Here is a 13,772-nt window from a genome sequence, read left to right as displayed (position 1 = left end):
GCCTGAATAAAAAGTTATATTAAAAAGCTTTTCAGTGTGAAAGCGGCATAAGTGAGCAGTCAGCTGCTGTCATGTTCTTGAGTAAGCACTGGCTGTTTCTTTGAGTTTGCCTTTGAACCAGTAGGGCTGGCTGTTTGCCTGGACAGCAGCAATGTTGCCAAGTTGCCATCAGTACTTTCAGGCAAAGAGCCAACAACCTGCTGTTGTCTGGAGCCCTGCTACTGAATCACTGTAAAACACAACAAACGCTAGCACAAAAAAAGGAGTTGTTAGCTACTCTGTCTGTGACCTAAAAAAAAGCAAAAAATTAGCTTTGGTCTATGATTAAGATTGCTTTTACTTTGTAAACAGTTGCCCAAAGGGTTCAATTCTAGGCTTTAGTCTCTGAATAAGCCCACATCAATGTTAAGAAAGTCAGCAGCTTAATGGTTCAGTCATCAGTTTCAGGATTATGTAGAATAGGACTGTAATTTTTTCACATTAATATAAAAAAAATGAGAAACACAACAATTCTATAACTTGTTCACATTCCTCCAATTTGACTGCTTTAATATTTTTAGACAATTACAAGGTCATTTATTAAAACGTACAGAAAAACAACAATAAAAAGAAATTGACATTGTTATACTTCAGTGTTTTTGTTGTCAGTGAGAGACTATTGCCAAGAGCGATGTCAAGCATCATGAGGCTTTTTTCATAATCTGCTGGGTTCTTTTTTACTCAATAAAGGATAAACCTTCTTGTATTTGTTGTACCTACTGTATAAAAGTAGAGACACAAGTTATTTCCATCCATCAACATAACACAGACATGGATGTTTCTATTTCTGTCACAGTTGACCTGTAAAATGAAAATATGCACAATTGAACCTTTACTGCGCTTTAACGGCTGAAACAGGTTCACACAGAGAGAGGCTAAAGTCGCCTCAGTGCTCTATTTATGACTGAGCACCGTGTATTGTGTATTTGTACATAAGGGGATTCTATTCAAATGCTCACTGACTTATTTTAACAGCAAAGTCATTGTGTGTGCTGGGGTTTTGGCATTGTACAAAGATAACTCACATTAAAACAACCTGAATGGTTGACCATTAGTGGGACATGAAATGTCTTGGTGGGGAGTTGTGTCTGTTTCCACGAGATGAAACTTTGCGAGGTGGAGTAGAGCGGCACAGGGACAGCAACCCCGGGACCTGCTGCTCCTTCTCCTCATCTGAGGCTCCTCTGGTAGGAATGGGCTTCAGTAGAGGGGGTGCAGGACAGGATGAGTAGGTGGGAAGAACATTTTGAGGAAGGACAAAGGGAGCAAGGAGACCAGAGCCAGCTGTACCAGATGGGTTTAAATATGGAAAGCCTCTCAGTGTTTGGAGAGTGTATGAAGGAAAGAAAAAAGGCGGTGGTGACTGGTGGCTGGTGATAACAGAAGAGTCTCTGCCAACCCTGTAGAAGTCTCTGTGTAGGGGTGGGTGGTGCGTGTTAATGATCGGCTCGTTGCTGCGGTGAACATCGTGTTGCAGTTGGTTACTTTGGTGGCCGGTGTAGACTGCAGGATGGACCAGGCCATAGTGCAGCTTCATTGCCAATAATTCAGCACTGAGTCTTGTATTTTCTTCTTTCAGGGCCATGAGATGAGCCTCCATCACGTAGTCATTCCTCCTCCGCTTCTCTCTGGATCGCTTGGCTGCCTCGTTGTTCTTGCGACGCTTCTCCCAGTAGAGGTCGTCCTTCTTCTCCTCAGGTATGAACTCTCGTTTGCGACGGGGCCCTTTGCGCACCAGCTCACTGTCTGCATGTAAAACATGGCTGTCATGGCCTCCATGTAAAGACAATGACAGAAGCTCCATGGTGGATGGAAATGAGAAACAACAAAACCTGAAATAAGGAACAACAAAGATTATCTCTTGCACTTCAGTAACACATCCTCTTCAGATTATAATAATCAATTTGACCTGCACTTCTCTTTATACATAACTAAAATAAAGAAGAGCAGTGTAACCTGTTTTTTTTCTTATGCTATTTTTGTGGCATTTCTGTCTTTGTTAGATAAGACCGCTGAACTGAGGTTGGTAATGTCGGGATTAGTTGCCATAATCTGTCAGGCCAACCAGCTCCCTGACAAAACAGTGCAATTCCTTAACATAGTGAAAATTAGCACTTAAATTTATACTCCAGGATGGAACAAGTTGGGTCCTATCACAAGGTTTAGGGCAGAAATTACCCCTACAGCAGTGTTTTTGTGCAGCAGAAGCCCAGAGCGCTCACACCAAACACCCCCTCCCTGCTCAGACGGGGCCAATTTTTACTTGACCAAAAACACAAATAAACGGACTCCAGCCGAAGAAATCTGATATCAGTCTGCATTTACGCTTTATTTAGAGAATTTTCAGCGCGTTACTTTCACACAAAAACACTGCTAAATAAGGCTCTAGTTCTCATCGTGTCATAAAACGGCGCTACCTCCGCTGCAGAGCCACAGCTGGCTACGAGGCGCTCGCTGCTTAGTGTATCAGTCCGCGCGCAAGGCGTGCCAGATATAAACAAACGCAGGTAGTCTGCCAGGACGAAGAGACACGATGAGATCTAGAGCCTTATTTAGCGGTGTTTTTGTGTGAAAGTAACGCACTGAAAATTCTCTAAATAAAGTGTGAGTGCAGGCCGATATCATATTTTTCGGTGATAGTCTGTTTATTTGTGTTTTTGGTCAAGTAAAAATGGCCCCGTCTGAGTGCAGAGGAAACTGGCTGACGAGCAGGGAGGGGGTGTTTGGTGCGAGCGCCCTGGGCTTCTGCTGCACTAAAACACTGCTGTAGGAGTAATTTCTGCCCTAAACCTTGTGATAGGACCCAACTTGTTCCATCCATGAGTATCACTTTACAAAAGATATATGATAATTTAATAGAGGAAGGTTTTCTGTGGCCAGAAGCTTGCTTCATAATCCAGAGTCTGGTCTATCTGATCAACAGGGCTTCACTTGTCACTGTATCTTTTATTGACTTCCTTCTGTCCTCCTGTGAGAGTTTGTCCATTTGTTTTGGAAAGTAAATGCAATGTTTCAAAGAATTAGTCAGAGAAAAAGCTGTTGATACAGTCTCTTTCATTTGTGTGGGTTTGGGGCAGTTTCATGGGAAGCTGTGCAGAGAGGATGAACATTGTGCTGAAACCACAGCCACCTCCTTTTGCATGCAACCATACCCCGAAACACACACGCGCACACACATTGAGCTATTAGTTATGCCTTTTATCTCATTGATGCTTTCCTCACACCTTTTTTTTGCTTTTTTTTTTACAAACAACACATAGGATATCATGTTCATGTCACATGTTACATGTGACACCTTTTCAAAGAGTTGTGAAAGAAACTGTCTGGATTTCACACAAGAGGAACTCTCTCATGCACAAACCACTTAACAGTCTGTAACCTCAAAAATTATAATGCAGTGTCCCGTTTAGCTGCAAGTTCTCATTTTTATTTCTGTTATCCACACTTGGTGCAACATCTTACATTCACATGGTCTTATTTTTGACGTGCCAGCCAGACTGAATCACAAGCCTCAAAACAAAAGGTTCAAAGACGCCTCGCATCCTGAACGATGGTGATAGCACAACAGGTTAAAAATATTCAGGCCTGTGCCCAGCAAGGGAGTAGACCTGCACCCTGCATGTGAGTGTGTGTGTGAATGTGTGTGTGTGTGTGTGTGTGTGTGTGTGTGTCCTTCTTAACATGCACACCTGCAGACTTGTGTGAGGCGACACACAAAGACCAGGCGTTTTACACTGCGCTAAAGCAAGCCTTGAAAAAAAGCAGCAGGAAGAGAGAAAACAATAATCAGAGAGGCAGAGAGAGAAAATAAAAAGCAAGGGTTCCTGAGTGAAATCTCTTGAGGCCTGCTCACCATACTGCTCTGCACATTTGCACCTGTTTCATACCGACTATTTATATCCAGGCTGCTTTTTAGTAAGGAACTCTCAAACTTCTTCTTTTAGGGTCTATCCGTTTTCTTATACTCTACCACCTGCTGTTGTGTTGCAGAGTTCTTTGCTTTTAAAATAACCATCCATTGGAGAAAGAGTCGGTCAGTCCTTTCTTAGTGGCATTTTACCTCGGTATTCTCCTGTTAACTGCCGTTATGAAAATAAGTGAATAAATGCTCTCTGGGGAATAAAAGAATTTATCGCCATTCTTGTCTTGAATTGTCTGTTAACCCATGAATTCCTTGAAGTGTGGCACTATTACATGATTTTTTTTCCTCTACGATTGCTGTACTTCACAGAGGACTTTCATAAAAACATTTATGTGCCAGTCAACTGCTTTGGAATTAACTTTGCAACCTAAGTATTTACAGCATCATTAAAAAATTGAGCAAATAAATGTACGATTCTTACAGTCTCGCAAGGGTTGAAGCAGTAATGTCTTATTTTTAATGGATAGAGCAACTTTTATTTAGTCCCCTTAAGCAGAGATCGACTACATGAAAGAGAACAAAAAGACATGATGCGTTAATTTTCCGTGATAAAATGTTGATTTGGTGAAGGTTGGTGTTCTTTTATTTCTCTGAGTGTTGCAATGTTGTATCAATCTAACCCAGGTGATGCTTTTTTCATCACTCACTCTCTTTTAGTAGACTTTGGACAGATTTTTAAGTTTCAGATCCAACAAGCACTAAAACATAAAACTATAATAATTATTATTATAACAATAATAATGGCAGCAATATTTCAGAACAAGCAAAGTGTGGGCTTTTTTATTCTTTGTATTTGTAGAGATATGGAGTTTGCCGCTGCAAACGACAGCAACTGCAGCTCGAGTTAATTTGCAATGCCTCTGTCTCAGTTGACCTTTGAAATATACATAATTTATCAAAAATGGAGAAAAAGACAACAAGACAGAATGATAACTTAACCTGCAGTGTTAAAAGAAAAAAAAACTCCATGCATCTCTATTCTAGTACCATAAAAGACTTAATAAAGCTGTAGATTCAATTTTTTTTAAAAGACTGTTTTGTTGATTCCATTCCAGTGTGGACCTGAATATGATCTTTATTCAACAGTAAGATTTGTAGGATAGAAAAATTATGTTTTATATCTTATGCGTATAACACGGTCGTAACACTTCCTTTTCTTCAAGCAATTTTAAACAAATAACAGGAAAACAATTTTTAAGTTCTTTATTCAGAATATCAGATTTTGTTTTGGTATAGTTTGGTATAAATGAAACATAAAAAGAGAGAAAACAGAAAACCTCCATTCCTCATATAAACTAAGCCTCTCTTTCTTTCTTTTTCTTTTTCTTTTTGCAGCTAAGAAATCATTCCTTTGTTCGGTGATGAGATCAAGCATGTGGTGGTGTATTCTAAAAAACTGTCCAGGCCTTTGGCTTTTAACACCTGAAGTGTTTCACCCCCCTGAATACAAATGCTGCTGCAAACGTCATTTAAAACATTTAAAATCTAAAATGAGTGCGACGCCTTACCTTCAACTGCTGTGTGCGGAAAGTCCAGTGCCAACAACCTTAATCACAGATATCTTGCCCCCACACGGCACAAATAAACAACTATGAGATGAGCACCCTCCTCTGAGACTACGGCGCTAAAGTGTCATGTCGCTTTATCTACCCTCTCACCTCCCTCCTCCTTTTTGTGTCTTTTAATGTCCACCTCTGATGTCACATTAAGTGTCTGATGTTCAGGGTTTATGGTATCTGTGGGCTTACCCACGCAGGGGTCTTTCCTGTATGGTGCAGCTCTCAATATCGTAGTGATAAGTTTGTCATGTTTCATGCTCAAGGCTGAGCGTTTCAGAGTACATGGTAATGTTACATCATTACTGCCACTGCGATGGTTTTAAGCACTGATGCCATTTGGTTTGTCAGTGCCGTGCTTTTGTTTTTGCTGTTTTATTTTTTGCTGCCGCATTAGAGCAATTAGAGCTATTCAGTGGCATGCGTTATTTGAATGGACAGTAGACTTTTTCAGTAACAATACTGGATCACATCGCTTACTTTTGTGAAATCAACTTTTACTCTCATTTCTATGTTTAGACACAGTCGCATGTAACCTGGTAAGTAATTTTGCTTCCTGCTGTTTAGCTCCTACAAAGCTTGTAATGTGACAGAAAACACTTTGTTGTAGTCACACAACCAAGAAGCAGAGTCTGAGCCAAAAGTACACAAGACTTTTTTTCAGTGCAGTTTATCAGTTTTGGTTTTGAGTTTCCCTCAGGCTAACTGCTAGCTGTGCTTTTGCTGTGCAAAAAAAACTGTTGTCCAAGCATCATGCAAAATTTAAACAGTTGAAAAAAACTTTCAAATCATACATTTACGTATTTCATTTAATTCTGGAAATTAACCATTTTTTCAATTCTTGATTCCTATTGTTAAGTTTTAAGGGCAAAGAGTAAATTTTGAATATGCTTTGACATGTTGACAATTAGAGGTGTGTTTATGATAAATAATTGGGCAGTTAAATATATGGTTTTTAAAAATTATTTTGTTTTTTTAGTATATCCATTTTATGAAAGGATAGTTATATTATTTCAGGGCCAGATAAATGAATTACATTTTTATCCCATGTAAACATCAAGCATCACATTGCATGTAGCACATGATAAAACAGTAATATAATTGGACGTATATTATCAATATATTTTTGGGTTATTATTATAATTTTATTATTATTATTATTATTATTATTATTATTATTATTATTATTATTATTATTATTATTATTATTTTCATTATTATTGACCATATTTAAATTATAATTGATTAAGACGAAAGAGGAGGAGGGAAGTGGACATTAATCTTAAAGAGTTATTGCTGACAGCGTCCAGACAAGGAAGATTACTGTGTCACAGCGCCCTCTGCTGGTGGCCTTAGTGGACGGGCTGGCAGAGTCAGGTAGAAGGTGTGTGGACCCTTCTCTAGACTTCTATGCTAAAAAGCTTCTTGAGCGGTTTCATGATGACTTGTCTATTTGAAATATATTTGACAACGACGGAGATAAAACTGTAAAAACCTCGGGTGCAGAATTAAAGTTTTTCTAGCTTCACTCGTTGATAGATTTTGCCGTACGAGCATCCGAATACAAAGGATAGCAAGACTACTTTTTCCCCTTTCTACCCCTTTTTAAAAAATATGTATTTTACTTTTTTCAGAATAAGAGCAATGTTATTTTACACAACGTTGCAGCAGAAACATTTATCAGAGAGCTGTGAGGACTTTTTCACTTTTTTGTTTGAGAGGTTGTGGACAATTTTGGTAGATGTATTAATATTTCTGTCTATGAACTAAGCTCCACTGTCTGTTTTGAGTGGAGGATGATGTCTCATCGAGCCGCAGGCTTACAAACTAACAGTTCACCGTCTGGCTGTCCTGCAGTCAGTGTGTGCTGGGAAATTACGCATAGGGGAGGGAATCGAGGGGAATACCAACCCAACAAATACCCAGATTTACTAATTTGGCCGCGCATATTTTTCCACCACAACTCCCTTGGAAAAAAAAAGACACGAACAGAAAAACTTCACCTGAGTTCTTTAGTTTGTTTCTAGATAAAAACAATAAAAAAACTGACTTTGATGTTAAATGCATTGTTGTTTTGGAGACGTTTTAAGTGATCCAAAGAGTCAGGGCTCATTTTCATCCCGCCCTTTGCTTCAGCAGGTGAACATTCAAAAGACAGTGACCCGAGTCAGTGATGTATGGGATAATCTGATACATCGATTTTTTTTGGGAAAGATATGCACAGCAAAATAATAAAATGGAAGGTAGTATCAAGACACAATTCAAAGCTTTTTTTAACAGCTTTAGGAAAAAACCACTACTGTGACTGTTAATAACGCGTGTGAAACAAACGCTGCGTCAGGTGGTCAGTTAGCGTCTGTAAGGGCTGAGGTGCATCCCGGGTTGGATTAGACCTGCAGGTGTACTGCTGACCCGGCTCCTGAATCCTCTCTGAGTGTCTGCCTCCAGACTCTGCCCCTGTCCCGCTCTGTCCTGCATATACGAGCCGGGGTAGACCGACGATGGGGACAGGTAAGTGGAGCGCCAAGGCAGCAGACAACTATTTGGCCCTGCGGGGTGATGGACACCGGGCACCATCCACGTCTGGATCGAGGCTCGGGGAAATTTGTCAGGAAATGCTCGGATAGAGGGAGGGGGATGGCTGGATCCAGGGATGTCAGCGATGTGGGATACCTGACGCTTTGGATCCATCTCGACCTCCACTGACCTGCCAACCCCAGAAACTGCAGTAGGAGGAAAGAAACGCGGCCCGGGGATATCTGGCTGTACGCCAGTGGGATAAGTTTCTAAAGTGGAGCTGAAACAGGGGATCTTTGCCTCAAACGGATGCAACGCTGCTTCATGATGCTTCACACCCAGCGTAGAGACTTGGTTGTTCCTGCTGTTGCTCCAGAGTCCTGCCTGGAAAAGTCCGGGGTATGGGTAGGGAGGTCTAGGTGGAAGGGACAGCGCACAGTCTGGTGTTGCACACGCTGCATGGGGGTTACTTTTCTCCCCGTTCAGGCTGCCGTGATACTGCAAGCTGAGCACCTGAGAGCGCAACTGTGCGTTCTCATCGCTCAGAGCCAAAAGCTGACCCTCCATCATCAGGTCCTGCAGCCTCTTCTTCTCCCTGGACCGCTTGGCCGCCTCGTTGTTCCTTTGGCGTTTGTCCCAGTACGTGGCGTCCTTCTTATCAGCCGGAATCATCTCCCTTTTGCGGCGCGTAATGGGGCTGCTGCAGGCCCGTAAGCGCAGGAGACGTCTGGTCAGCAGGGAGTACCGAGTTGCTGGGTAGAGGAGGCCAGGGTCCGATTCGGTCTCCGAGTAGCCGCTGCTTCCCAATGAGGAGGAGGAGGAGGAGGAGGAGGAGGACAGGCTTGGAGAAGCAGACCCAGGACCCTTGGGGCTTCTAACGGTCGACATGGTTCGTCTGCAGGGATTTACGCAGCAGTTTCAGTCAAAAAAAACAAAAACTTTTTATACGTCAAAAAGGCAACTTTTAGAATTGAGTTATAGAAACCTTTCACTTTTGGTTCCAGCATTTTCCTATTAATGTTCAGATTTTTCTTCATGCAGAGCTGACTGCATGGAGAGATTGAAATTTTATTTACCTAAAAAAAGTATTATAACTACACCCTGTGCGAAACAAATAAAGCGACATGCTACAGACAGGGAAGTACGAATAATATTTCATCAGTACAAATCAAAGTGATGCTACCTTTGGACAGTTACTCTGAAACGCAGAGTATAAGGATTGTTAAAACGGCTCCACTCTTGACTAATTAAAACATTATTTGTTCGTGTATCATCAAAGGCAGCAGTTGATATGTGCACCAAAGACTCGATAAAACAAAACAAAAAGTCAAACAAATGAGCGGTTTATTTAACATAACTCGTGGTTTTCCCCTTAATTTTTGTGATCGAACCATGAAACATTATTAAACTTTACGCACTGACCTGAGCACAAAGATGGCACCTGCTGAAGGCTTCAAAAGAGCAAATAAACTTTGACAAGTTTAATTCTGCACCACACACCCCAGCGTTCAGCTTTTGATTTAATTGGTTATTTGCTGAGTTTGTGAGCTTGTCAATCATTATCTGCGGTGCTGAAGAGAGCAAATCGGTGGGGCGCACGGAAACACTGTGTGCACGCAGCCAATCGCGCTTCACTCGTGATACTTTGATGCTGTGGAAACTGTTTGGGCGACTTCACTTGGAGAGCGGAAGTCCAATATTACAGCGTGGTCACCAGGAAACCGGCAGATGTTAATGAAATGAATCACCTGTCATCAGCTGCCCTACTTGTGCATTTTGAGTTAGTTGACTGCGCAGCGATCTGCGTGATCGTCAACACAGACTAGAGAGGAATGCGCTGATGATCAGCAGCGGACTTAAAACCTTAACCCAAGTGTGAAATAGACGCAAGTGATGATTAATGTGCAGAATGACAGGAAAACATATTTTTGTGGGTCATCAGACATTTTAAATATTACGACTAAATAAAAAGAGGGCTTAACAAATACAGCTGAGGTCAAAATCATAAGCCTCCTAAAAATTATTTATTTATAAGTTTGTTTGTTTGTTTATTTATTTATTTTCCCCAAATTTCCAAAGTGCATTTGAACACACAAGTAAATCTTTAACAAACTTTCTCAGTCATCCTAGCTTTATTTTGGTGTTATGTACTATTTAACTTTACACACAGAACCCAAGTTATTTCACAATAAACAGAAATTACGAGGGTCAGAATTTTTAGCCCCCCATAAGAACTGACCTTTTTATTGGGTCAAAACACAAACCACTGTTGTGCTATTAGGTGCTTAAACTCTGTAATGCTCAAACCTTATAATCAATAAAGTTCAAAGTGTTTGTGTGTGTGTGTGTGTGTGTGTGTGTGTGTGTGTGTGTGTGTGTGTGTGTGTGTGTGTGTGTGTGTGTGTGTGTGTGTGTGTGTGTGTGTGTGTGTGTGTGTGTGTATGGGGGGGGGGTCTTTACGCGCAGTGTAAAAACCACAATAAGGGTTTGAGCTGTTAGTGGAGTTAGCATACTAAAAACAAAAGAAACCAGATTAGACTTGAAAAAGAGATGTTGTTTCTTACAAAGCAGGAGAAGGATTGACAAAGTTATCACAGCGTTTCCAGGCATTAAAAAGTGGAGTTAGAAGTATCGTCAAGTAATTCAATGAGAGTCACACAGTACCAAACAAGTCTGGCAGAGGTAGGACGTCAAAGTTTTCAATAACCCTTGAAGGAAAACTACTGAGAGATGTTTTTACAAACCCTGTAGCAACTACCAATCTACACGAGTTAACCAAGTCAAGAGTTGTTGTGTTGAAGACAGTCATTAGAGCGCTGCACAAAAATGGACTGTTGGGGATGCAAGACCAAAAAAAAAATCCACTTTTACAGGAGAGACACCTTCAAGCTAGATTGAAGTATGCTAAGGACAATCTGGAAAAAGAGTATATATGCATACTGGAATGTCTGTTTTAACAGATGAGACCATCTAGAGCTTTTTAGGCACAGAGACTTGCGTATGTTTAGAGAAAGAAAAGAGAGGCATAGAACCGAGCACATGGTGGGAGTATCATGCTTTAGTGCGTCTGAAACTGGGAATCTTGTCAAGGTTAAAAGAATCATGGAGAAAGAAGAAGCTGAAGATTTTGAAAGAAAATCAGCTGCAAAAGTGGGTATGAGTTGTGGCTTTGTCTTCCAACACGACAATGACCTTAAACATATGTTGTTGGTGAAGAACTACCTCCAGAAAACTAAAGTACCAGGGTTAAAAAACTAAGCTCTGACCTGAATCCTTTTGAAAATGTGTGGGGTGAACCGAAGACCAGGGTTGATGCCAGAGACCATCAAATCTGTAGAAGAAAAATGGACTGGGATTCCTTCGGAGACATGTTACAGACTTGTTGCTCATTAGTTTATAATTGTGATTTAACTTCACATCTTGAAACAGGCTGAAATGAAAATATTCCGTTCCCTCAACAATCACTGGCTGCAGCACATACACTAACAGTAACGCCAGCAGGTGCAAGTTAATGTTGGAATGTTACACATGCTCATTTGAAAGTTAGTTTCAGGCCATTTTGTCTTCATTTTGTGGTGCATGCAACAAAAAAAGAGAAAAAATGTGGAGGGGAAGTTAGAAGAGGGTGCAGCAAAGAGCCAAAGCTAGGGGTGAAGTAAATAGCTTCTGGGTTGAGGATTACAACCTCTGTATCTGGGATGTCTGCTTGAATCACTGAACTAAACCTTCCTGCTTGTTAATTAATGCAGAAAAGTTTGGCACTGGTATTCAGTTAGCATGATTACCAGCTTAATAAGAGAGGTGTAACATGAAGCAACCATATGCTGTGTAAAATATGGACTTAGTCACTGCTCCTGTCTGTCCCTGATGCACTGTAATGAAGCCGTTCGTTGGCGGGGGCCATGTTGGATATGATGCGGGCTATGAGCTTACTTCCTAACATCTATAGGGCGCCCTTGAGTCATGTGAGCTGAGCTGCATCACTGATTGGACAAACTTGTGATCCTAATGTCCGACATAAACAGCTGAATAAAAATAATTCACCCCCGTAGAGTGTGTGCTGAAAGCACGATTAGCGTTGTTTATGTTTTTAATGCTATAAAAGTCCCTTTTTTTGCTTTTATTTTTGTTTTTTCGTTTTGACTTGGTGTGTACCGTATTTTCCGCACTACAAGGCGCACCTTCAGTTTTCTCAAAAGCCGACAGTGCGCCTTATAATCCGATGCGCCTTATATATGGATATATTAATCATGGCTACCATAGTTCGGGGGTGTCACCGGAGTAACAGCGGTAAGCAGTAAGGAGTTCTGCTAAGTGCTAACATTAGCCCACAGGCTGGCCCGGGTTTCTTCTCTTGTTTATTGTTAGAGCAATACAGCGCCCCCAAAGGTCTGGCATTTGAACTGATCTCTGGAAACTGCTTTTGTGGACGGCAGAAACAGCTTCGTCTTTACAGCGCACTTTTTTGTATAAACAGCACAAAAAATAGTTGGATAGGAAAATGTGCGGCTCCATGTGGATGTAGCCTGAGTTTGACTGACTTATTGACTGTTTTGTGAACATTCCCTTTAGCGCAGCTCTATCTAGTGGATGCATAACGCAACCCCAGCCACTACTGTAGCTTCTACTCTATGCGCCTTATAATGCGGTGCGCCCTATATATGAAAACAGTTTTCAAATAGGCCATTCATTGAAGGTGCGCCCTATACTCCTAAGCGCCTTGTAGTGCGGAAAATACGGTAAGTGGTGGTTTCTGGTCTTTCTTCAGCCAGCCTCAAGCAGACTCTTGATCAACAGCAACTTTTGGCACTTCCACATCCGTTTGTCTGAACTGGATGTTGCCTAAAGGGTGCCACATTGTTTTTTCTCCTGGCTGTGGGAGTCTTGGTTTTTCAATTATCATAAGATTTGATTTTGTGTTTAGTGAACATAAGGTCCTCATAAGACTACTACATTATGAAATATTGTATTTAACTCAACAAACAGACATGTGTTGCTTTTTACTTTGCTGCTTCTGCTGACTCTGCTCCAAGTACCATACACCTAAATTTGATGCACTCAAATTGCCGTTCATCTTCACTGTGTGCATGTGATCGAATACAACTTTTGATTTTAAATCACATTCTATCTTGATATGTTGTCTGATCTTTGTAATATTTTTTTCTATATTACTCATAGTATTGAGAGCTGATGTAAGGCAATGTTAACACCTGTTCCAAACAGAATAACCGCAGTAAACAATGTCACTGAAATGAATAACCACACCTCTTTGCACATTATAGCTGTGGTGGTTTGCTGCATGAGGGGGATGTCCAGATGAGGAGGGGGATGTCCTCAGAGCCATCAGATCAGTTCTTGAAAACTCCAACAGATTTTTCTTTCTGACTCACACTAACCACAGAGGCCACAGCCAGCCATGATTCAACAGTCAGTTCAGTCTTTGGCTGTTTCCCAAAGCCCAGGTACCTTGCCTTGCCTTGGAAGGCAGTGCCTTCGAAGCCACTTCCTTCCAATCCAAGGCAAGTGTCCTGCCTCTGCTCAAAAGGAAATGCTAATGGAACAGCCTACAAAGGCACATTTTTTACCATCAGATTCCTTTCACAAATTTTTGTGGAATTGGAGTTACATTGTCTTACATAACATGTGTTGCACTGTGGACAGTTCTTGGAAAGTTAAATACAAACGTGGGAGTAGACCGTATGCTCAAGCAGCTACAAATATTGTCATGGCTTGCCACT

The 13,772-nt window shown here is 41.1% G+C and overlaps 1 protein-coding gene across 2 annotated transcripts in view; it reads left to right on the top strand.

Moving 5' to 3' along the window:
* The window catches only part of atp8b3 (ATPase phospholipid transporting 8B3), a 41,446-nt gene that overhangs the window by 826 nt on the left and 26,848 nt on the right, over positions 1-13,772 (top strand). For both annotated transcript variants that reach the window (XM_074667602.1, XM_074667601.1), the window contains exon 2: positions 1,619-1,737. The gene's annotated coding sequence lies outside the window, so the exon portion shown is untranslated. The remainder of the gene's footprint in view (positions 1-1,618; positions 1,738-13,772) is intronic.

This window comes from Halichoeres trimaculatus, unplaced genomic scaffold (genome assembly GCF_033239565.1).
Source record: "Halichoeres trimaculatus isolate MK-OKI-2021-1 unplaced genomic scaffold, fHalTri1.1 fHalTri1_scaffold_4, whole genome shotgun sequence".
NCBI lineage: Eukaryota > Metazoa > Chordata > Actinopteri > Labriformes > Labridae > Halichoeres > Halichoeres trimaculatus.
This window is presented reverse-complemented; position numbering and strand designations above follow the sequence as displayed.